We start from the raw sequence: 22,551 nt of genomic DNA on the forward strand, positions 1-22,551 counted from the left end.
CGGTGGACCCCACCATGGAAAATCTCACACCAGACGAGTATAACCTCTATGTTTGCGTGATAGAGTAATGGTGGTGTACGCGTACGTGGAGAACTTGTTTGCGCACCAATCGCCGACGTAGTGTAACTGAGGCGGAATAAGGGGAACCAGCCCGCATTTGCCGAGGCAGATGGAAAACCCCCCTAAAAACCATCCACAGACTGGCCGGCTCACCGGACCTCGACGCAAATCCGCCGGGCGGATTCGTGCCGGGGACCAGGCGCTCCTTCCCGCCCGGAAAGCCGTGCGTTAGACCGCACGGCCAACCGGGCGGGCCTATGTATGGTATACTTATACGTAATATCCTGTATTTAGGACTACAGAGCGAGATGCCACAGTGATAATACACTGGGCTCGGCACACATTCAGGTGGATGGCGCTTGAAATCCCGGTCTGGTCTTTCTATTTTAGGATTTTTAAATCGCTTAAAGAAAATATCCGTACTGCTCTTCGAAAACAAAACAGCCAATTTCCTTTCCCATGCTTCCCCAGTACAAGCTCCTGTTCCATCTGTAATAGCCTTGACGTCGATGGGACGTTATATCGTAAGCTCCCGCCCTTCCTCGTTCTCAGTGTATAGTGAGATGATTTGTTCTTTGCCGGTCCAGTTTTTCTGAACCACTTGGTGGTATATATTCTCAGCTATTATTAAAATCACGTACCAGTTGCTTACTTCTCGCTGTTCAGCGACTATTATTTGTTAAGATGTGTGATATTTGGAGTACAGAAGCTTTAAAGTAGTGTATGTATTTACGAGCGGTAAAAACTATATACTGCTGTTGGTTATTAGACGTAATATCATCAGGTCACCACTTACCACGGTTAGTACCTGGTGAATGTCTCTCATTGCGAATCGGAATGTTTTACACATACATCAGATATTCAGACAATATTAAGTTAACAAAACTTCGTATTCATTCGTCACTCTCTGTTTCACAGAGGAGAGGTAACGAACAAGATGAAGATGACATGCTGTACATTTACACTCGATAGTGCGTGATAATTTCTTAATAATTATATGAGTTGGTCGTTTAAAATAAGCAGAACACTGAAAGATAACAATAGCTTTTTGTACAAAAAGATTTATTTGATAAATGAAGGTGATGCAAGTGTTTATTTGAAGCAAGTGTAAAAATCTTCCCAAATTGGTACTGTTGTATTTGTGACACACAGAAATGATTCATGAAATACCAGTTGCACAGTAATGATTTTAATATAGTTTACACTACAGATGCTTATGACATTTTGCCTCTGTCGTCTTTCAACAAGCATAGCACCCAGTGCAATGCCAGACACAGCGATGTCGCTATGGCGACGAGATGACATATAAGTTTCTCACTTTAGGCCTGCCTTGTTCGTTGAGAGAAGCAATACAGGTCTTAGACTACTCAGTTCTATTAATATTGCTGTTCTCTGCTCTTGGATCTTGGTTAAGCTGCTCTGTATAATGTTCATTAACGTAGCTAGAGACATGTAACACGTTAATAACTGTGCAAATATATACGGCATTAGAGATGATATCTTAGAGTAATGGTGCTTTCAAAGAGTTTCATTCTTTCGTATTTTTTGAAATGAGAGACACTTACTGAGGCACTGGCAAATAGGCATTGTGTGCAGGTCTTGAATCGCGCAGAGTTTCTATTTTAACTTGACGCATAGTTGTAGTGTCTCATGAAATGTGTTTGCAGAAATTGTTCGCCACATACATGGCAGCTGCTTATGTTCATAAGGTAACCCTCCAGAAGACATCAGTCATGTGACGCAGTACACAATGAGGGTATTCTGGCCTACTGTAATCTGATTGCAAATACTTTTTGAGATGATCTGAGGCAATTAGTCCTTTTTGGTACGTGTTCTGCTCTGCTTGCGTGGGACATCTCGAGAGCTGCTACCATTATTTAGCGTCTGTACTGACATGTTCTCGGGTATGCATTTCCACGCAAGAGTAGTGTGTCACTGTGCTGAGTGCTGTCGGCTGTGGTGAGAGGCTGTGATGAAGGCGGCAGCGGCGCTGTGCAGAGTGAGCGGGGATGCGCCCGGCTACTGCTTGCCGTGCGTCTCGTGGCCGAAGGCGTCGCCGTAGCCGGCTTCCCGGCCGTGCCCGCCCTCGGAGGACACGCTGCCCGCGCCTGCGCCGTAGCGGACGCCGCCAGAGGCGCCACCGCCGCTCTCCGTGTGGCCCGGCTCGTGGGTCGCCAGCACGCACGCTGCCAGCGCCACCAGAACCAGCAGAACCTGCCGGGCAGAAACGTTCTCTCTAATAGTGCACTGCCAAGTGCTTGTGATACGCACAAGATTTGGTTAGAAAGGCATGTCCAACTGAGCTTCACATCAGAGTCAGATAATCAATTGTAAATAGTATTAATCATTTTGTGGTACAACCTCCTTCCTTAAAAGCGTTTTCCTCTCAGTACACCCCCCCCCCCCCCCCGTCCGAGGTTCGAGTCCTCCCTTGGGCATGAGTGTCTGTGTTGTCCTTAGTCTAAGTAAGTTTCAGTTCGATTAAGTAGAGTGTAAGCCTAGGGACCGATGACCTCAGCAGTTCGGTCCCATAGAACTTACCACAAAAACCTCCCAATACTTCGTAACGAAATGTGGCTCTGCCTTGAGCAAACACAAAAGAGCAATAATTGTAGCTGTGTTGCGAATATGAAACAGGTTTGTGACTGTTGTTTTGGTCTTCAGCCCTGAGACTGGTTTGATGCAGTTCTCCATGCTATTCTATCCTGTGCAAGCTTCTTCATCTCCCAGTACCTACTGCAGCCTACATCCTTCTGAATCTGCTTAGTGTATTAATCTCTTGGTCTCCCTCTACGATTTTTATCCTCCACGCTGCCTTCCAGTACTAAATTGGTGATCCCTCGATGTCTCAGAACATGTCCTACCAACCGATCCCTTCTTCTAGTCAAGTTGTGCCACAAGCTCCTCTTCTCCCCAATTCTATTCAATACTTTCTCATTAGTTATGTGATCTACCCATCTAATCTTCAGCATTCTTCTGTAGCACCACATTTCGAAAGCTTCTATTCTCTTCTTGTCGAAGCTATTTATCGTCCACGTTTCACTTCCATACATGGCTACACTCCATACAAATACTTTCAGAAATGACTGCCTGACATTTAAATCTATACTCGATGTTAACAAATTTCGCTTCATCAGAAACGCTTTCCTTGCCATTGCTAGTCTACATTTTATATCCTGTCTACTTCGACCACCATCAGTTATTTTTCTTCCCAATAGCAAAACTCCTTTACTACTTTAAGTGTCTCATTTCCTAATCTAATTCCCTCAGCATCACCCGACTTAATTCGACTACATTCCATTATCCTCGTTTTGCTTTTGTTGGTGTTCATCTTATACCCTCCTTTCAAGACACTGTCCATTCCGTTCAACTGCTCTTCCAAGTCCTTTGCTGTCTCTGACAGAATTACAATATCATCGACGAACCTCAAAGTTTTTATTTCTTCTCCATGGATTTTAATACCTACTCCGAACTTTTCTTTTGTTTCCTTTATTGCTTGCTTAATATACAGATTGAATAACATCGGGGATAGGCTACAACCCTGTCTCACTCCCTTCCGAACTACTGCTTCCCTTTCATACCCCATCTGCTTTCTGTACAAGTTGTAAATAGCCTTTCGCTCTCTGTATTTTACCCCTGCCACCTTCAGAATTTGAAAGAGAGTATTCCAATCAACATTGGCAAAAGCTTTCTCTAAGTCTACAAATACTAGAAACGTAGGTTTGTCTTTCCTTACTCTTTCTTCTAAGATAAGTCGTAGGGTCAGTATTGCCTAACGTGTTCCAACATTTCTACGGAATCCAAACTGATCTTCCCCGAGGTCGGCTTCTATCAGTTTTTCCATTCGTCTGTAAAGAATTCGCGTTACTACCAATATCAAATACACTGCAGAGCCAAAACAACTGGTACACCTACTTAATATCGTGCAGGGCAAATTTTTTTGGAAATTTGTGGTAACGTCTTATGAGACCCAACTGGTCTTATGGACCAAACTGCTATGGTCATCGGTACCTAAGCTTTGGCACTACTTACTCTAATATAGACTAACTTACGCTAAGGAGAACACACACACCAATGTCCGAGGGAGGACTCGAACCTACGATGGGGGGAGCCGCCCGGACCGTGACACAAGACCCCTTAGACCGCGCGTCTACCCCGCGCGGCTCTAATTAATATAGCTAAGAAAAGACACAACATGTTGTTTAGTGAGGTTTAGTGAGGATTATCTCGCAATTCATTTAGTCAAAACAGTTTTGCAACATCTTAAGCGCGCCTCGAAGTCTTTGAGGTGAACAATGTAGCAGCAGAATGCAGGGAAGAAACTGATTTTGATAGACCATGGCCAAAATAAGCCTAAAAATAGTGGCGGAGAGGTGAACTCTGAAGAGGACTACCACGTCTAACATGAAAATCACTGCCGTGAAAGTGCTGAGTGCAGTGCTAACATAATACATCTACATCCATACCCTGCAAAACCGCTGTGAAGCGCATGGCAGAGGGTACGTATGGATCGCTGGAAGAATGACTGCTGTAATGCCTCTGTGCACGCTGTAATTAGTTTAATCAGGTCTTAGCGCTCGCTAAAGGATCGATACGTAAGGAGACGAAGAATTTCTCTAGATTCTTATCTCCCTCTTAAAATTTTGTTGTTAGGTTTTGGCGGATAAAATTGTCTGTCAATTTAGTTTTTTCAGCATTTACGTGACCTCCCGTTAGTCGAAATAAACCAGTTATCGTTTGTGCTGCCCTTCTTTGTGTACGTTCAATATTCCCTTTTGGTCCTATGCGGTATGGATCCCATACACTTGACGATTATACTAATGTGCAGCGCACAATTTGTTTTTAACGAATCTGCTTTGTACACTGATTCCATTTCTGACTCACAAAAGCTGTAGTCATAGAATACTCCTTTCCTGAGTTTTGTGATCTGCACTGTTCTACATTTCTGATCATTTAAAACAAATTCCTAATGTTTACTCTGTACTGAAATTTTACTGAATGTAATTGATTATAAATAACTGCAGCACCTGAAAATATTACATTATTTGAGATATGTGCATGAACAACGTACAGTTGGAAAGAGCAAACTCCCCAGTTTTACATGGTTCCGGCTAGGTAGCAGTAGTGTGCGCCCACTTCAGTTCTAGTAAAAATGGTGTTTTGTTTTCTACGTTTTCCGCAGTGCATGCCAATAACAACTGTTCAGTGTGACTTTCGTACTAGGAAAGGTGTGGATCCTCCTGATGCACAAAGCATTAGACAATGGCATGCATTGTTACGAGAAACAGGCTGTTTGTGTGAAGGCAAATCGCCGGACCATCCCGATCGTCTGACACAGACGTCAAACGCATCCGTCAGTTTCACAAGGAGTCACAGAAATCCGTTCGCGGTGCAGCTCGAAAGCTCAACGTGCCCCCAGTCCGTCTGGCGAGTGTTGCGTCGACGTTTACACGTGCAACCACACAAATTCCAGCTACTTCATGCTCTTCGTGAAGGCGACAAACAACAACGTGTGTAGTTCCGTAATTTCGTTCTTGGCAAGATGGAAGATGACAGTTTTCTTCCACGCTTAGTGTTTGGTGACGAGGCCACATTCCATTGAAATAGAAAGATGAACTTTCATAATGCGAGAATATGGGGTACAGAACAACAACATAAAGTTGTCTCTTCAACATTTAATGTGTTTTGTGCAGTTTCACGGGAAAAAGTGTATAGTCTATTTCTCTTTGCCGAGAACACTGTTACAGGAAGTACATATCTCGATATGCTTGAGAACATTCGTTTTCCACAGTTGGAGATTGATTCGAATGACTTCATTTACCAACAGGATGGGGCACCAAGACACTGGCATGTGGAAGTGCGGGAATTTTTAAATAAAAGGATCGGTCATATTGGACCAAATGATTCAGCCTTACGTTACTGGCCTCCAATGTCAACGAACCTGCCTGTATGTGATTAAATCTATTGGGGGTTTTTATAAAAGAGTCTGTTTGTGTGCCTCCATTACCAACAACAATGAATGAATTGAAATTTCGCATAAGCTGTAACTCAAGACGTGGTCGCAGCAGTGTGGGAACAACTTGAATACCCCATTGACACATGCCGTGCATCTCAAGGGGTCATATTGAAGACTTGTGAAAAGGTATGAAAAAAACTTTTTGAGTTTCCCATTCACCAAAAAACAAAATTCACTGTATATGTTTATCAATTTCAGAAATACAGACATGCCAAACTGGATGATTCTTTTTGATACGCCATGTAATTTTTTTTCTGCTATAGCCAGCCTGCATGCTCTCCACATCGCCTGTCATTAATTATTCTGCTGCTCAAATAACAAAACTCATTTACTACTTCCAGTGTTTCGTTTTCCAATCTAATTGTCTCAGTAGTGCCTGATTCGTCTACATCACATTATCGCTGTTTTTCCTTTGTTGATGTTCACCCCATAACCTCTTTCCAAGATACTATCCATTCTGTTCTGCTCTTCCAAGTGCTTTGCCATCTTGACATAATTACAACGTCATCGTCAAACCTCACAGTTCTTATTTCTTCACCTTGAGCTTTAACTGGCTTTCGAAATTTCTCCCTGCTCAATATAAAAATTTAGTAATATCAGGAATAGACTTCAATCCCCTCTCAATCTCAACTAGTGTTTCTCTCCACTCTGGACTACTTTAACTGCGGTTACCTTTCTGTACAAGTTGCAGACAACCTGCATTTTATCCCCGCTACCATTTAATTTCAAAGAGTGTCTTTCAGTCAGAATCGACAGAAGATTTGTATAAAACTCTAAGCGTTATACCGTAGATATGCATTTCTTAACCTGACCTGAAAGACATAGGATCGTTGCTGTCTGGTGTTTATCAGAAAGGATCCTCCTCGATGTCGGCCATTACCAATTTTTACCTGCATCTGTAAGTAATGCGTGTCAGTATTTTGAAACCTTTATCGCTTTATTCATTTTGCATTGTCCTGCATTTTGCGAAAATGGATAAGAATCTTGAGTTGCTTGCGGTAATTAGTGCGGAATCAACAGTCATCCAGACGGAGGTAAGGCCGGTATTACTCTATCAAGTTTCTTTGTCAGAGATTTGATCAAATATGTGATCAAATATTCCGTCAAATATATTTGACAAAGATCTTTGACGTAGAGCTAGAAGGGGTATTACACTGTCATCATATTTTTCGTCAAAGTTCAAGATGGCTGACAACAACTTGTTAATAACCGCAGCAATTGCATGTACCACAATTGCACTGTGTGCACACGCGGAAGAGAAGTGGGGGGAAAAAAGGAAACATACCTGGGTGAAGCCGTGGGTTTTACGACGACACGATAAAAGCATTCAACAAAACTTTTCACGTGAACTTATAGTGGAGGACGTCAAGTCGTACATCAATTACTTAAGACTGGATGAGCATACATTTCTGTATGTGCTCAGTGAAGTGTATCCTCATATCACAAAGCACAGTATTCACTTAAGAACAGCTACATCTGCAGAAGACAAGCTCACTGTAACACTGCGATTCCTTGCTACAGGAGAGGGTTAGGTTAGGTTAGGTTAGGTTAGGTCACGTAATGTCAGGTCAGGTCTCCAATCTTCATAACCTATTTTTGTATTTAGGGTGCCTCACGTTGTAAGCTTCAGCTTCATACATCTCTACTAATTTTGTAGTTGTCGGCACGCACCAATTGTATTTACTGGCAATGTTTATAAAAACACTACAGACGACAGGACGCTGCAGCGATGCTAGCGCTCCATGTGGTAACATGTCACATTGCAGTGAATAGAAGACAAGCGACTTCTTTGATCAAATCTAGAGCGAGTCCCTAGATTTGATCAAATATTGGACGAGATTTGACAAAGTTCCCTATTACACCATCAAATATCTTTGACAAAGATTTTTGACAAAGATATTTGACAAAGAAATTTGATAGTGTAATACCGGCCTGACATTCAGTGAACCCATCGCTGGCAAGCGCCTTAACTCCGGCGAGGCGAGCAGTGCTGCGCGCACGTGAGCAGCAGTCACGTGCGGCTGTCCTCCCCCACCCTGCCGCGCTGGCAGTCACGGCCCGGGCCGCCGCTTTCTCCCGGCTGCGCTGCGCCCGGGCCCAGCAGTTCTCTCGCCCCGCCCACTGACTCTACAGGCCGCCCGGCGGGTCCGCTGACGCAACCTTCCTTAAAGGGCACACGATCCCTATCGCCGCAAAAGGCAAATGCCTCCCCTTGTAACAGCTGCGATGCCTGCCGGTACTCCTGTGGCATTCCGTGCCCTGCGTATCGACTTCCACCAACTTGAGCAAAGAACTCCACAGACAAACTTTAAGAGAATATTCAGGAAAATCTTCTGACTGTTCTGCTCCAGGGGAACAGTTATCTCCTGTGAAATATAGGGTAATGATGTAATATGATTAATTCGCTTTGTCATCTCAATTACTATTTTTCCTGTGAAAATAACTTTATCAACAAATAAAATGGCTGTTATATTCTATCATTCTATCACGAAAGGATCCGAAAACGTGCCAGGACCGCGTGACCGCTACGGTCGCAGGTTCGAATCCTGCCTATGGCATCGATGTGTGTGATGTCCTTAGGTTAGTTAGGTTTAAGTAGTTCTAAGTTCTCGGGGACAGATGACCTCAAATGTTAAGTCCCATAGTGCTCAGAGCCATTTGAACCATTTTTTCGAACCTGCCAGGAAGTTTCATATCAGCACACACTCCGCTACAGAGTGAAAATCTCATTCACGAAAGGATCCGGCTTCTCGTAGGCGCATATGTAGAGAGGCAAAACTGCTATGATGTGGTTGTGGGAACAAAAAAATGGTTCAAATGGCTCTGAGCACTATGGGACTTAACATCTATGTTCTCCTAGAACTTATAACTACTTAAACCTAACTAACCTAAGGACATGACAAACATCCATGTCCGAGGCAGGATTCGAACCTGCTACTGTAGTAGCAGCGCGGTTCCAGACTAAAGCGCCTAGAACCGCTCGACCACGACGGCCGGCTTCTTGAGGAGTCCTGCGATTTTCTTTACAGAGTAGCACACTGCGTGTTCAATTTTTTGTTGTAACTATTTCAGTCTTTGTCTTCGTCTATAATTATTTTAAGCCCCATCGAAATTCTTTCTTGATGTCTTAACACATGTCTCATCATCCTTGTTTTATGTATATGTCTTTTCCTGCCAATTTTACTTAGAACGTCCCCACTTCTTATCTTATCAGCCCGTTTAATTTTGAGTAGCTTTCTGCAACGTGACATCTGAAATGCTTCTAATGTCTTCGTATCAGATTTTCCTACAGTCCATGATGCATTTTCATACGGTGCTACAATCCAGACGTATTTTCTCAGATATTTCTTTCTTTCTCTAAGGCGCGTGTTTCATATCAGTAGATAGAGACATAGTGTGTTAGCGTTAATTGCCTTCTACTTGCTTCTTTCGCGGATTTTGCTAGGAAAGAAAAAGTATACAGGCGTACGTTCTCAGACATCTCTTTACCGAGTGAGGTGGCTCAGTGGTTAGCATGCTTCACTCGCATTCGGGAGTGTGACGATTCAAACCCGCCTGCGGTCGCCCTGATTTAATTTTCCATGATTTCCCTATTTCAGGCAAATCCCGGGATGATTCTTTTTAAAGGGCGTGACCGACTTCCTTCCCCGTCCTTCCCGGTGGGACTGATGACCTCGATGTTTGGTCCCCTCCCCCCGAATCACCTCCCCCCCCCACCCCCCACCCCACAGATGTGTCTTTCTCTAAGCCGCATGTTTGATGTCTGTGGACTGAGACGTAGTGTGCCAGCGTTATTTGCCTCCTTCTGGCTTCCTTCGCTGAGTATACAGGAAAAGAATAACTGTAATCTCTCTAACTCTATCGTCATAGCCATCCCATGAGACGCTTATGGACCGAAGTAACATGAGTCTCACCTTAGAATCTCACTCTACAATTATCTATGTAAGGCTGTCGTCGTAAGGTCTCTAATCGCATGCTCCTTTCGTAAATATTTTTATGTCTGCGGGACATACACTGTACTCTAACATTGTGTTTTGTGCGGATAACTAACAACAGTATCTTAAGCCCGACGCCTTGAGCTTATTGCAGAGTGTGATGCATCGCAGGAGATTGAGACCATTTGTGGGACAGACTGTTGTTAACAGAATAAAATTGACAGATGTGAATTTAATTTCGGGAATTCCAAGAGAGTGTGATCGGAGCCTAACTGTTTATAAATTCCATTAATGATTTGGTGGATAACGTTGGACGCTCTGTGAGGCCATTCCGCAGACGAAGCTGTTGTGTGTGAGAAGACTGCTGCACAAGAAGGTTGGAGTGAAATGTAGGAAAACCTGCAGGGAATCGGCGGTTGATACAGGGGCTGGGAATTGAACCTGAACGTAAGCAAATGTAACGTGTTTCTCACAAATATGGGAAGTGGTCCATTACCACAGGCGATAAAATACTGTAAACGATAACTACCGTAAGTTACATTTGGGTATCCAACCGAAGCAGCATAAAGTGGAACGGCCACATTAAACGAATTGTAGGGAAAGAGATAGCAACCTGAGATTCATTGGGAGAATCTTAAGTAAAAGTCACACATCCACGAAAGAAGTGCCTTACAAAAGGAATCCTTAATATGCTGGATTAATAGAAGTTTCAACGAAGAGCGGTGCGTTTCTTCCCAGGATCATCCAGTCGGCACGAAATCGTTGGGCAAGTGCTCCACAAAATCCAGCGGCAGACAGTACAAGAAAGCCGTTGTACATCACGGGGACGTTTACGATTGAAACTCCGAGAACGCACGTTGCAGCCACTGTCGGGCAGCGTATCACTGCTTCCCACACACGTCTCTTGAAACGACCACGACGAGAAAGTAAGACATTAACGCTCACAAGGCGAGCTGTACACAGCAGTTGCTTCCCCTCTAGTTCTATCGCCTCTCGTATCGTGAACGGAACACCGAGTGGAGGGCGGGGGAGGAGGAGGGAGAACGAAATAGTGGAATGAGAAGAGTACCCTCCGCCACACACCGAAGATTGGTTGCGTCGCATAAATGTAGCTGTAGATATGGATGAGATATCTGGAAACTTGTTTTAAAACTGAATTATCTAAAATAATTTTTTATCTGACTGGATATTTTCCTCGGGATGTCATTATTTTCGTTTTAATCTACAAATTTTGAAGTACTATTTCTTGATTATTTCATTCAACTGGTATACTGATCTGTGCTCTAAGCTTTGATTTTGGCTCTGATACTGAAAATAAAATACACAAATTCCAAGCTGTCTGCGGTACCACTGGCAGAACATTCGGCCATGAAGTACAAAAAGAGACCATCCTTAAATTCTATAAAGTGGTGGCGGTTCCTGTGTTATCCTATGGAAGTGAAAGCTGCGGTACAAAAATAAATAAATTAATATGTACCGGGTGATCAAAAAGTCAGTATAAATTTGAAAACTTAATAAACCACGGAATAATGTAGATAGAGAGGTAAAAATTGACACACATGCTTGGAATGACATGGAGTTTTACTAGAACCAAAAAAAAAACGAAGTATTGCTACACGCGTGAAAGATCTCTTGCGCGCGTCGTTTGGTGATGATCGTGTGCTCAGCCGCCACTTTCGTCATGCTTGGCCTCATAGGTCCCCAGACCTCAGTCCGTGCGATTATTGGCTTTGGGGTTACCTGAAGTTGCAAGTGTATCGTGATCGACCGACATCTCTAGGGATGCTGAAAGACAATATCCGACGCCAATGCCTCACCATAACTCCGGACATGCTTTACAGTGCTGTTCATAACATTAATCCTCGACTACAGCTATTGTTGAGGAATGATGGTGGACATATTGAGCATTTCCTGTAATGAACATCATCTTTGCTCTGTCTTACTTTGTTATGCCAATTTTTGCTATTCTGATCAGATGAAGCGCCATCTGCCGGACATTTTTTGAATTTTGTATTTTTTTGGTTCTAATAAAACCGCATGTCATTCCAAGCATGTGTGTCAATTTGTACCTCTCTATCTACATTATTCCGTGATTTATTCAGTTTTCAAATTTATACGGACTTTTTGATCACCCGGTATATAAAATAAAATTAAAACCGCAGGGACCAGGTTCCTAAGGAAGACGAAGGGATGCGCAAGAAGTGGTATGATTAGAAATAAAGATATTAGAACAGAATTAAATATTTTCAACATGAGTGAAAAAATTCGAGAATCTAGAGATTGGAGACCACCTCATGAGAATGCCAGGTCACAGGTTTCTCCAGAAGATCCTGAACTACAAGCCGAATGGAAGACCTCGAAAGTGATGGGCAAGAAAATGATGATAATACTAGGAAAGTAGAACCGAGCGAGGCAGCGCAGTGATTAGCACACTGGACTCGCATTCGGGAGGACGACGGTTCAAACCCACGTCCGGCCATCCAGATTTATGTTTTCCGTGGTTTTCCTAAATCGCTAAAGGCAAATCCTGGGACGGTTCCTTTGAAAGGGCACGGCTGATTTCCTTCTCCGTCCTTCCCTAATCCGAGCTTGTGTTCCGTCTCTAATGACTTCGTTGTCGACGCAACGTTAAACCCTAATCTCCTCCTCCCCTCCTACTCGAAAATATAAGTAGCTAGATGTCGTTTCCATCTGCGGAAAGAAAGAGGTTTGATGGTTTTAATGAGAAGCACTAAGTTGGGATTCGCGCAAAGGAAGAATGTGGTTCCGCAGGGTCAGGTTCTTGGGGATCGTTAGTGGAGTGGCTGTAGTGTAGTTGTTGGCAAACATTGATATACGAGGAGTCAAGTGCAGACTGCCTGGGACGTGGACGGCCGTGAACTTGGCGGTTGCCCGGCGGTCCACGAAGCTGGTAGCCTTGGCGAGATCCGCGACGCCTGGCTGCTCCGACAAGGACACAGCGCGCCGCAGACTCCGTGGGATCGCCGGCGAGGGCGGCCACCAATCACTCACACCTGCTGACTCTGCGTGTCCTTGCATAACCAAGGCTTACGTTCTATTGCTAGACCAGCCACGCGGCTCAGTGCCTATCGCAGTTTCATTGTGCTGCGTCACTCGGTAGCTGGAGACTTCAGTGTCACTTAAGAAGCCGTGTAGTTGATCTTACGAGGCTGAATGAACATCATTTCGTCCCGCCAGAGTCGCCAGTAGGTGCTCCGCCACAACCAGGCACTCCTCCTTCCACTGATGCCTGGCTCTCTGCCTTAACAGTGAGTCGAGAGCCTGCAGGGAAATGGGACACTGCGTCGTGCACTGTTACCTGTTTAGCTGCTGCGCCATCTTACTTTCTGCATCTGAATTATGAGGTATACCCGGAAAGTAAGTTCCGATGGATCGCGAAAAGGAAACCACTTTGAAAATTCGTCTGCAACAGTTAGCTACAGCTTCCAGCCACTGCTCCACATAGTCACCACTCCGACTTAGACATTTACCGTAACGTTGTACCAACTCTACAGTACCCTTGTCATAGAAGGCAGCCGCCTTTGTTTCCCGCCAATTCTCTACGCTCATCTACAGCTCGTTGTCTGTGCGAAAATGTTGTCTTCATACCCAGTAGTTAATGTGAGCAGAGATGAAACACAGAGGTAGCCAATTACGGGCTGTAGTGCAGGTGATCAAACACTTCCCATCGAAAACGCTGCAACAGCATTTTCATTGCCCCTGCAGATTGCGACCGAGAATTGTCACAAAGTAGGAACTGTATGACAGTTCTGTAATGTGGGCTGCATAACATCAGGCGAAATCTCTCAAAGGGCCTCATACTTGGTGGGAGACACTATTTTATACGCATCTTTTGTGCTCACCATGCGCTCAGAACTGAAAAGAGTGAAGTGATGTAACCGACAGGCACACTAGAGACACTGTCGTACACATATGTGGAAAGCTTTATAAGATTTTCTCAGTGGTTTCTTGACCGATCGAAACTTACTTTGCGGATATCCCTCGTACCTGCCCCGCTATCCAGCAGAATAATTCAAGCTTCCTCTCCTATTGCAATAGAACTAGATAGTTTTGGATACATTTCTTTGCCAGATATATGCAACGCTCGCCCAAAAAGTTCTGACAGTGATTTTATTCCTGGCGTATAAATGACGTCAGCGCAGTAACTACGGCGGCAGCTCCAACAAACAACAGATGTGCTTTCGACCAGTCAGTCGTGAGCAGCGGTTGTTAAGTAGGGACATACTGCCGTAGTATTTCAACGTCGTTGTTTAACAAATCGCAACAGAGCAACATCTGCAAATCAAGTGATCAACACATTCTCCAGAACGTTTTAAAGAAGAGAAAAGTTTCTGCAAAATTCATCCCGCATACTTTGACCCCCGAAAAAATAAATTACGAAATCGAAATTACGACCTTAGTCGCAATCAGGCACCGAAAATCTGTGTCAGACCGGAACACGTAGCCGGATTCATCGCTTTACGAGAGCGGTTGCCTTAACCGCTTCGCCTATCCTAGCATGCTTCACGGCCGTCCACCCCGAATTCCAGACTAGTCGCACACTACTGACATAGCGTCCCCTGTCCACTAACCTCACTGCTGGTTTCCACCGCAAGATGTCGAACGAAGAGTGAATCTGCACCGAATGATCATTGATTGCCGTCAGTACGTATATATTTGCAGTGTGGTGGTTGTTTTTTCGGACATGTCCGAAAAAACAGATACCACACTCATAAAAAAACATGAATAGTCAACGCTTTGACGTCATAACCCACATTCAAGACAATGGAATGCGCTATCTGAAAAACATCACACTTTTTGTGAGTTGCACTATGCTGTGGCGGGGGAGGGGGAGGGCGGGAGGGTGGGAGGGGGCAACAGACGGACTACGTGGAACACCTCAAGATTAAAACTACCATCTTAATTTATTCGTATTTTTTGTTAATCCAGTCAAGACCCTTTTTGAACTGCAGGGTGGCACGCCGAACAAACCATTATTTACCCCCAGGAGATGGTTCAAATGGCTCTGAGCACTATGCGACTTAACTTCTGAGGTCATCAGTCGCCTAGAACTTAAAACTAATTAAACCTAACTAACCTAAGGACATCACACACATCCATGTCCAAGGCCGGATTCGAACCTGCGACCGTAGCGGTCGCTCGGTTCCAGACTGCAGCGCCTAGAACCGCACGGCCACTCCGGCCGGCACCCCCAGGAGACATCACCTGATAACGTGTAACACCGTCTCTACTCTTGATAATCAGATCGGCGAGAAGGAGAATCCATAACACTTCTCAGGTACGTCATATGCAAGTCAAGCCACTCACTGATGATTAGGTCGCGTAGAGCTTCCAAACTACGGGTGCGTTAGCACCTAACTTTTAATCGCTACCCCAAACAGTCCCAGACATTTTCTTTGGGAAAAGACGACGTGCTTGAGTGTGTATTAAACCAGAGACGAACGTTTGCAGCTGTGAACCCGGCTGTACTCATGTAGGAAGACGATCGTACTTTTCGTGAAGATATAGAAGCCAGGACAGCTCTCGGTCACTGAGAATATTAAAATAAACGTCTGGTTCATGTTCACGGTAACCTGATTGAGAGGTCCCTAGTCATTCTACGTAAAACACCCCAAAAACTCACTGAACCAGCTCCGGCGGGAGCTACACCCACGACACACTTTATTTACTTGCTGAATTGAGCCATCGGTGCAATCGACTCCTTGACATCGTTTGAAAAGAGCCTAAATCGCGATACGTCGAACCACACTACGTTTCTCCAGTCACCTGCCGTCCAGTTTCTCTATTTTTTGGCCCATTCCAGATCTACAGCTTTGTACCAGACTTAACATTTCCATTGGATGCAGTTTCAATCCCGGGGTTTGCTCTTCGTCTGGATAAAGCTGACGTGCACTCACTGAAAGCAGCAAATTCCAATCAGGTCTGAAACTTATTTCCATTTACACGACGGAAAAATTCGTTTCCGTTCCCTGCACTTTTCTATCGTGTTACATAGCTGCGAGTCATAAGAGCACTTCTCGTAGACACAATGAACAGTACACGCTGGAGTGTCATCTTTATTCAGGGTGTAATCATGGATACTTTGGAACACTTTATGAGATTCTGTCATTTCCTCTCACCAGTCCATCATAATGCACTGAATCCAAACAACCTACAGTAACATAAACATCACTTCACTACCATGACTTATGTCAGGAGTGAAAAGTCACATGACCACCTAGTACACCAATCGTCCACCATAGAGAGTACTCCAAAGAGACCAGTGTTCTCTTTTATGGCGATGACTGATGTTTCGTCTGGTGGAACGAAGAGGAGTTCTTCGTAGGTTGGAGAGCAGCTGCTAGTTAGTTCAACCTTTGAGCTGGTCTCTGGGAGGCACTTGAGTGGTTCAGTCAGCAGAGTATTGTTTTCGAAAGCATACGTCAGTTTTCGAAAAGATTTGGATTGTGAAATTTTAGCTGCAGTCGAAAGATCAACTAAACGTACACTCCGCCAAGGGTAAAACAGCTCCTGTCACAATGAAACAATGGACCGAAACATTTTCGCGAATTAAGTGCCGACGTGACATATTTCTAGAAATAGTACCAAAAGGTGGAAGAAACGAGTTGAAAGTGTGCTAATTGATAAGAATGTGATCGACAGAGTTCTCGGATGTAAATTTTCGTTAAGTGGCTTCGTCGAAGATTAACATAATTCAATAAAATCATTAACACCGTAAATAATAGTTTTGTGTCGCTCAACAGCCTGGTGCAACTCTTTCAATTGGAAGCCATTTCGGTGACTTGCGTATCCCTAACCTAACCCATTTAATCAACCGGCGAACTGAGACCTACAGTTTAGCGTGAAATGCGGAACACCTGTCATTTCTGGCAAATTTTCATATACCTGAGAGATGAATGCTAGTTTAATGGCACAGTGAAGAAATCCGTGGACCGACCGATTTCGATGACGCGACCTTTCGGTTCCCAGACATGAGCTTCACAGTTGCACCACCAGGTCTGAAATAAATAAATCTAATCGCCAAAAGTGAAAATTGCACTAACCACCCAGAACAACCGAAAGTGGAATGATTACATAAAACAAATTTTAGAAAAAGTAAATGCCAGACAGAGATTCATTGGCAAAATCTTAAGGGAAAGTAAAGAACTGACCTACAAAATGCCGGTTCAATTATTTCTTGACTATTGTGAATCAACAGACGTCACAGAACAAACGGAGGAAATCCAACGAAGAGCGGCAGGTTTCCTCACGGGATCGTTGGTTCAGTGCGAGAGCCTCCCGGGAATGCACAGTTCAAATGGCAGACGCTCCGAGAGAGGTGTTGTACATCACGGAAAGGGTTTACTCTTGAAATTTGAAGAGCGTACATTCCCAAATGAGCCGGGTAACATATTACTTCCTGCCACACAAGTCCCGCGAAATGATCGAGACGAGAAAGAGAAATTAGATGTGATACGGAGCTTTACCTGCGTACAATTCAGCAGATGTAAAACATGTGCGTAAGGTCTCTTTTTTACCACAACTACAGATACGCTTTCTAACATGAAGCATTAGCAGTGGGGCATCTATAGACCAAAAACTGCATCCGATTGCGCACGTCTGTAGGCAACAAATGCAAATTATTATGCTCTTTACAACTTGTAAATTTGTTTGTTAACCGCCCTAGGAACGTAGATCTGCTACCAACTGAGTTTGCTTATGTTAAGCAGCGTGTTTCTTAAAACAAGTCATCTCATTTTTTAAATTTATATTTTTCTTCGTATTTAATTCGCGTTTCTTTTATTGCCGCACCACTCCTATACAGACCAAATGAGTAGATATTCCTTTATAACCATGGGATCGTACAGGTATCTGAATTTATATGTACACCATAATTAAGATTCAAGCCGTTGTAAGGTTTGGATCACATTCTGTCATGAGAATAAAATGATGCAGATGTCCTTACTTCGTGCGTGCACTTTACAGCTAGATCTTTTTAACAGGATCGCAATATAGAATCTGAGAACAATTGAAGGAATGAAGTGCCTTCTGTGTTCATGAGCCCAATATAACAAACATCATAAGATCAGCAGAAGACCCTCATTGTGTATGTTTTGAGTGTTGCTGTTTTTTAGAAAAAAATGATGAATGGTCTTCAAGACATCCATAAATTTGAAAACAGCTTACGAGAGTAATGTGACGGTGACGTTCGCATTTCTTACCGCTGCGTCGGTAAGTTATATGCTATGTGAAAAGGTATGATCCGTTGCCATGAAGTACATTAGTCTTGTAGTAGTATCAATTGTAAATGGTCCCAGCGCGCCAGAAAGTCATACGGACATTTTTCCAATAGAATGGTCCCAAAATACTTGTTCTCGGCAGTTGTATTTGACGCACACATTGCGAAAACCTTCCAAACGCACCTCGAGAAACAATAAGAAGCATGCGACTGAAGTACTTTATCAGTCAAGGAACTTGTTAGCAACTGAAAGAAACGAGAAACGACTCACAAGCGCATTTCCAGAGTAGTTCGTGAAACTCATGTCACCGTATTAAAGTTACTCAAGCGAAACATTTGCACACTCAACATGGTTTTATCACAGCAGATGTAACTGCCAATATCAGAAAGAGAAATGTAGCTTCAGTAATAAACGTCGAGTAATGATGCATCAGACTTATTAGAGATGTACAGATACTCAGGTTTCAAGAGCCACTTGTTTATTCCTTCTAGCCAACGCTCTCGCCGCCGTTGTACTAACGGTTCCCGTCAGATCACTGAAGTTAGGCGCTTTCGGGCTTAGCTGGCTGTTGAATGGGTGCCCGTACGGTCTGTCGAGCGCTGTTCGTAAGCGGGGTGCACTTATCCCTTGTGAGGCCAATTGAAGAGATATTTGACCGAGAAGTAGCGGCTCCCGTCATGAAACTGACAACTGCCGGGAGAGCAGTGTGCTCACCACATACCCCTCCTCATCCGTAGCCAGTGACGCCAATCGAATTAGGGTGAGATGGTGGTCGGTTGGTACTGTTGCGCCTGCCGAAGCCTGTTCGGATAGAGTCTGGTTTATTCCCGTTATCCACAAGCAGCACACCAGTTAATAATGTGGAAACTGGTATGACTGCCTTACAGTCCGCTATGTGAGCCTTGTAGAAGCCCTGAATAGCTGTACTCCATACAAGCCACAGCCTCAAACCTCTGCTAGATGGACCTGAATATCACTTCAAGGCGCAGCCATAAGAATAGCTACTAACTATTTGAAAAGTATCAGTCGGTATCAACAGTTGTAAACAAGTTTGCTATGATTATTTAAATTCAATAGGTGTGGAAAAGATTAGAAATGCTTTTGGATAATTTAAATTATGTAATACGTTACTGAAAAATATACTGTCATGTATCTTTTGAAGGAAGGCTGCCTCAAAGCATTTAACTACTAGCTGCATTTACCCTAAAGAACTTTTCGACTCTGTAAGCGCAGAACAGGGAATCAGTGATCAGAAGGCCGTTGTAGCATCCCTGAATATGGAAGTAGATAGGAATATAAAAAAAGGGAGGAAGGTTTATCTGTTTAGCAAGAGTAATAGAAGGCAGACTTCAGACTACCTAACCGATCGAAAGGCCCGCATCTCGTGGTCGTGCGTAGCGTTCTCGCTTCCCACGACCGGGTTCCCGGGTTCGATTCCCGGCGGGGTCAGGGATTTTATCTGCCTCGTGATGGCTGGGTGTTGTGTGCTGTCCTTAGGTTAGTTAGGTTTAAGTAGTTCTAAGTTCTAGGGGACTGATGACCATAGATGTTAAGTCCCATACTGCTCAGAGCCACTTGAACCATTTTTTTTTTTTTTTTTTTTTTTTTGAACAGATGAACACTAACAATGTTGAGTGTTTATGGAAAAAGTTGAAGGCAATCGTAAAATGCGTTTTAGACAGGTACGTGCCGAGTAAAACTGTGAGGGACGGGAAAAACCCACCGTGGTTCAACAACAAAGTTAGGAAACTACTGCGAAAGCAAAGAGAGCTTCATTGCAAGTTTAAACGCAGCCAAAACCTCTCAGACAAACAGAAGCTAAACGATGTCAAAGATAGCGTAAGGAGGGCTATGCGTGAAGCGTTCAGTGAATTCGAAAGTAAAATTCTATGTATCGACTTGACAGTAAATCCCAGGCAGTTCTGGTCTTACGTTAAATCAGTAAGTGGCTCTAAACATCATATTCAGACGCTCTGGGATGACAATGGCATTGAAACAGAGGATGACACTCGTAAAGCCGAAATACTAAACACCTTTTTCCAAAGCTGTTTCACAGAGGAAGACCGCACTGCAGTTCCTTCTCTAAATCCTCGCACAAACGAAAAAATGGCTGACATCGAAATAAGTGTCCAAGGAATAGAAAAACTACTGAAATCACTCAACAGAGGAAAGTCCACTGGACCTGACGGGATACCAGTTCTACTCTACACAGAGTACGCGAAAGAACTTGCCCCCCTTCGAACAGCCGTGTCCCGCAAGTCTCTAGAGGAACCGAAGGTTCCAAATGATTGGAAAAGAGCACAGGTAGTCCCAGTCTTCAAGAAGGGTCGTCGAGAAGATGCGCAAAACTATAGACCTATATCTCTGACATCGATCTGTTGTAGAATTATAGAACATGTTTTTTGCTCGCGAATCATCTCATTTCTGGAAACCCAGAATCTACTCTGTAGGAATCAACATGGATTCCGGAAACAGCGATCGTGCGAGACCCAACTCGCTTTATTTCTTCATGAGACCGAGAAAATATTAGATACAGGCTCCCAGGTAGATGCTATTTTCCTTGACTTCCGGAAGGCGTTCGATACACTGTCGCCTGATAAACAAAGTAAGAGCCTACGGAATATCAGACCAGCTGTGTGGCTGGATTGAAGAGTTTTCAGCAGACAGAACACAGCATGTTGTTATCAATGGAGAGACGTCTACAGACGTTAAAGTAACCTTTGGCGTGCCACAGGGGAGTGTTATGGAACCATTGCTTTTCACAATATATATAAATGACCTAGTAGATAGTGTCGGAAGTTCGATGCGGCTTTTCGCGGATGATGCTGTAGTATACAGAGAAGTTGCAGCATTAGAAACTTGCAGCGAAATGCAGGAAGATCTGCAGCGGATAGGCACTTGGTGCAGGGAGTGGCAACTGTCCCTTAACATAGACAAATGTAATGTATTGCGAATACATAGAAAGAAGGATCCTTTATTCTATGATTATATGATATCGGAACAAACACTGGTAGCAGTTACTTCTGTAAAATATCTGGGAGTATGCGTGCGGAACGAATTGAAGTGGAATGATCATATAAAATTAATTGTTGGTAAGGCGGGTGCCAGGTTGAGATTTATTGGGAGAGTCCTTAGAAAATGTAGTCCATCAACAAAAGAGGTGGCTTACAAAACACTCGTTCGACCTATACTTGAGTATTGCTCATCAGTGTGGGATCCGTACGAGGTCGGGTTGACAGTGGAGATAGAGAAGATCCAAAGAAGAGCGGCGCGTTTCGTCACAGGGTTATTTGGTAAGCGTGATAGCGTTACGGAGATGTTCGGCAAACTCAAGTGGCAGACTCTGCAAGAGAGGCGCTCTGCATCGCGGTGTTGCTTGCTGTCCAGGTTTCGAGAGGGTGCTTTTCTGGATGAGGTATCGAATATATTGCTTCCCCCTACTTATACCTCCCGAGGAGATCATGAATGTAAAATTGGAGAGATTCGAGCGCGCACGGAGGCTTTCGGCAGTCGTTCTTCCCGCGAACCATACGCGGCTGGAACAGGAAAGTGAGGTAATGACAGTGGCACGTAAAGTGCCCTCCGCCACACACCGTTGGGTGGCTTGCGGAGTATAAATGTAGATGTAGAAAGACATATACAGTTTTAATGTAAACCATTCCAGTCGTGGGTGCTGTATTTCAAGGCACTACATCTGATCATTTGTACACCTTATTCCCAATTTCACAACTAAAAGGCTGTTTTTTGATTTATAAACAAAGTCTGAGCGCGGTTCAGGCGACTTCTTTTAAAAAATATATTAATTACTGATTTGCCTGAGGGCGCCTTTCTACCATCTCCTGACCGCGGTGCATACTTACCAGAAACCTGAACATGGTGCAGAGCTGTGATCCAGGAAACAACTGGAGGTACGGGAGAATGCAGTGCGGCAGTTTATATAGCGGTGAAAGTGCGGCTGCGTCGGCGTAGTGGGGCGGCAGGGTGGGGCGACCGAGCTCAACCTAAATAAGCGGCGAGGCGGGGTTCAAGGATGGGGACCAGACAAGTCGTGCGGCGCTCCGGTCCAGCCGCCAGCCGCCAGGGACCAGCTGGCCCGCTCCAGGCCGGCCGCACACAGACACACGATACCGGCCGACGTGTGGGCACACGGGTCCAGTGCCCGCCCGGCTGCCGATCGGAGTCACCGCGCCAATCGGACAGCTTTCTCTCTTTCCTCAGCCCGCCCACCGTCCCGTCGTCTTCAGAACCAAGGAAACGTTTGCAACCCATCAGTCAACTCCCTTGGTCGCAGTTCGCTGTA

General features: G+C 44.3%; 1 long non-coding RNA gene across 1 annotated transcript; it reads right to left on the reverse strand.

The window, feature by feature from the left end:
- Window positions 1-1,827: 1,827 nt before the first annotated feature.
- Window positions 1,828-22,240, reverse strand: LOC124613020. Its single transcript, XR_006979593.1, has 2 exons — window positions 22,112-22,240; window positions 1,828-2,274 (listed from the first exon to the last, which is right to left on the reverse strand). It is a non-coding gene; the product is annotated as an uncharacterized LOC124613020 (long non-coding RNA).
- Window positions 22,241-22,551: the final 311 nt, after the last annotated feature.

Source organism: Schistocerca americana, chromosome 4, assembly GCF_021461395.2.
Source record: "Schistocerca americana isolate TAMUIC-IGC-003095 chromosome 4, iqSchAmer2.1, whole genome shotgun sequence".
Classification (NCBI taxonomy): Eukaryota; Metazoa; Arthropoda; class Insecta; order Orthoptera; family Acrididae; genus Schistocerca; species Schistocerca americana.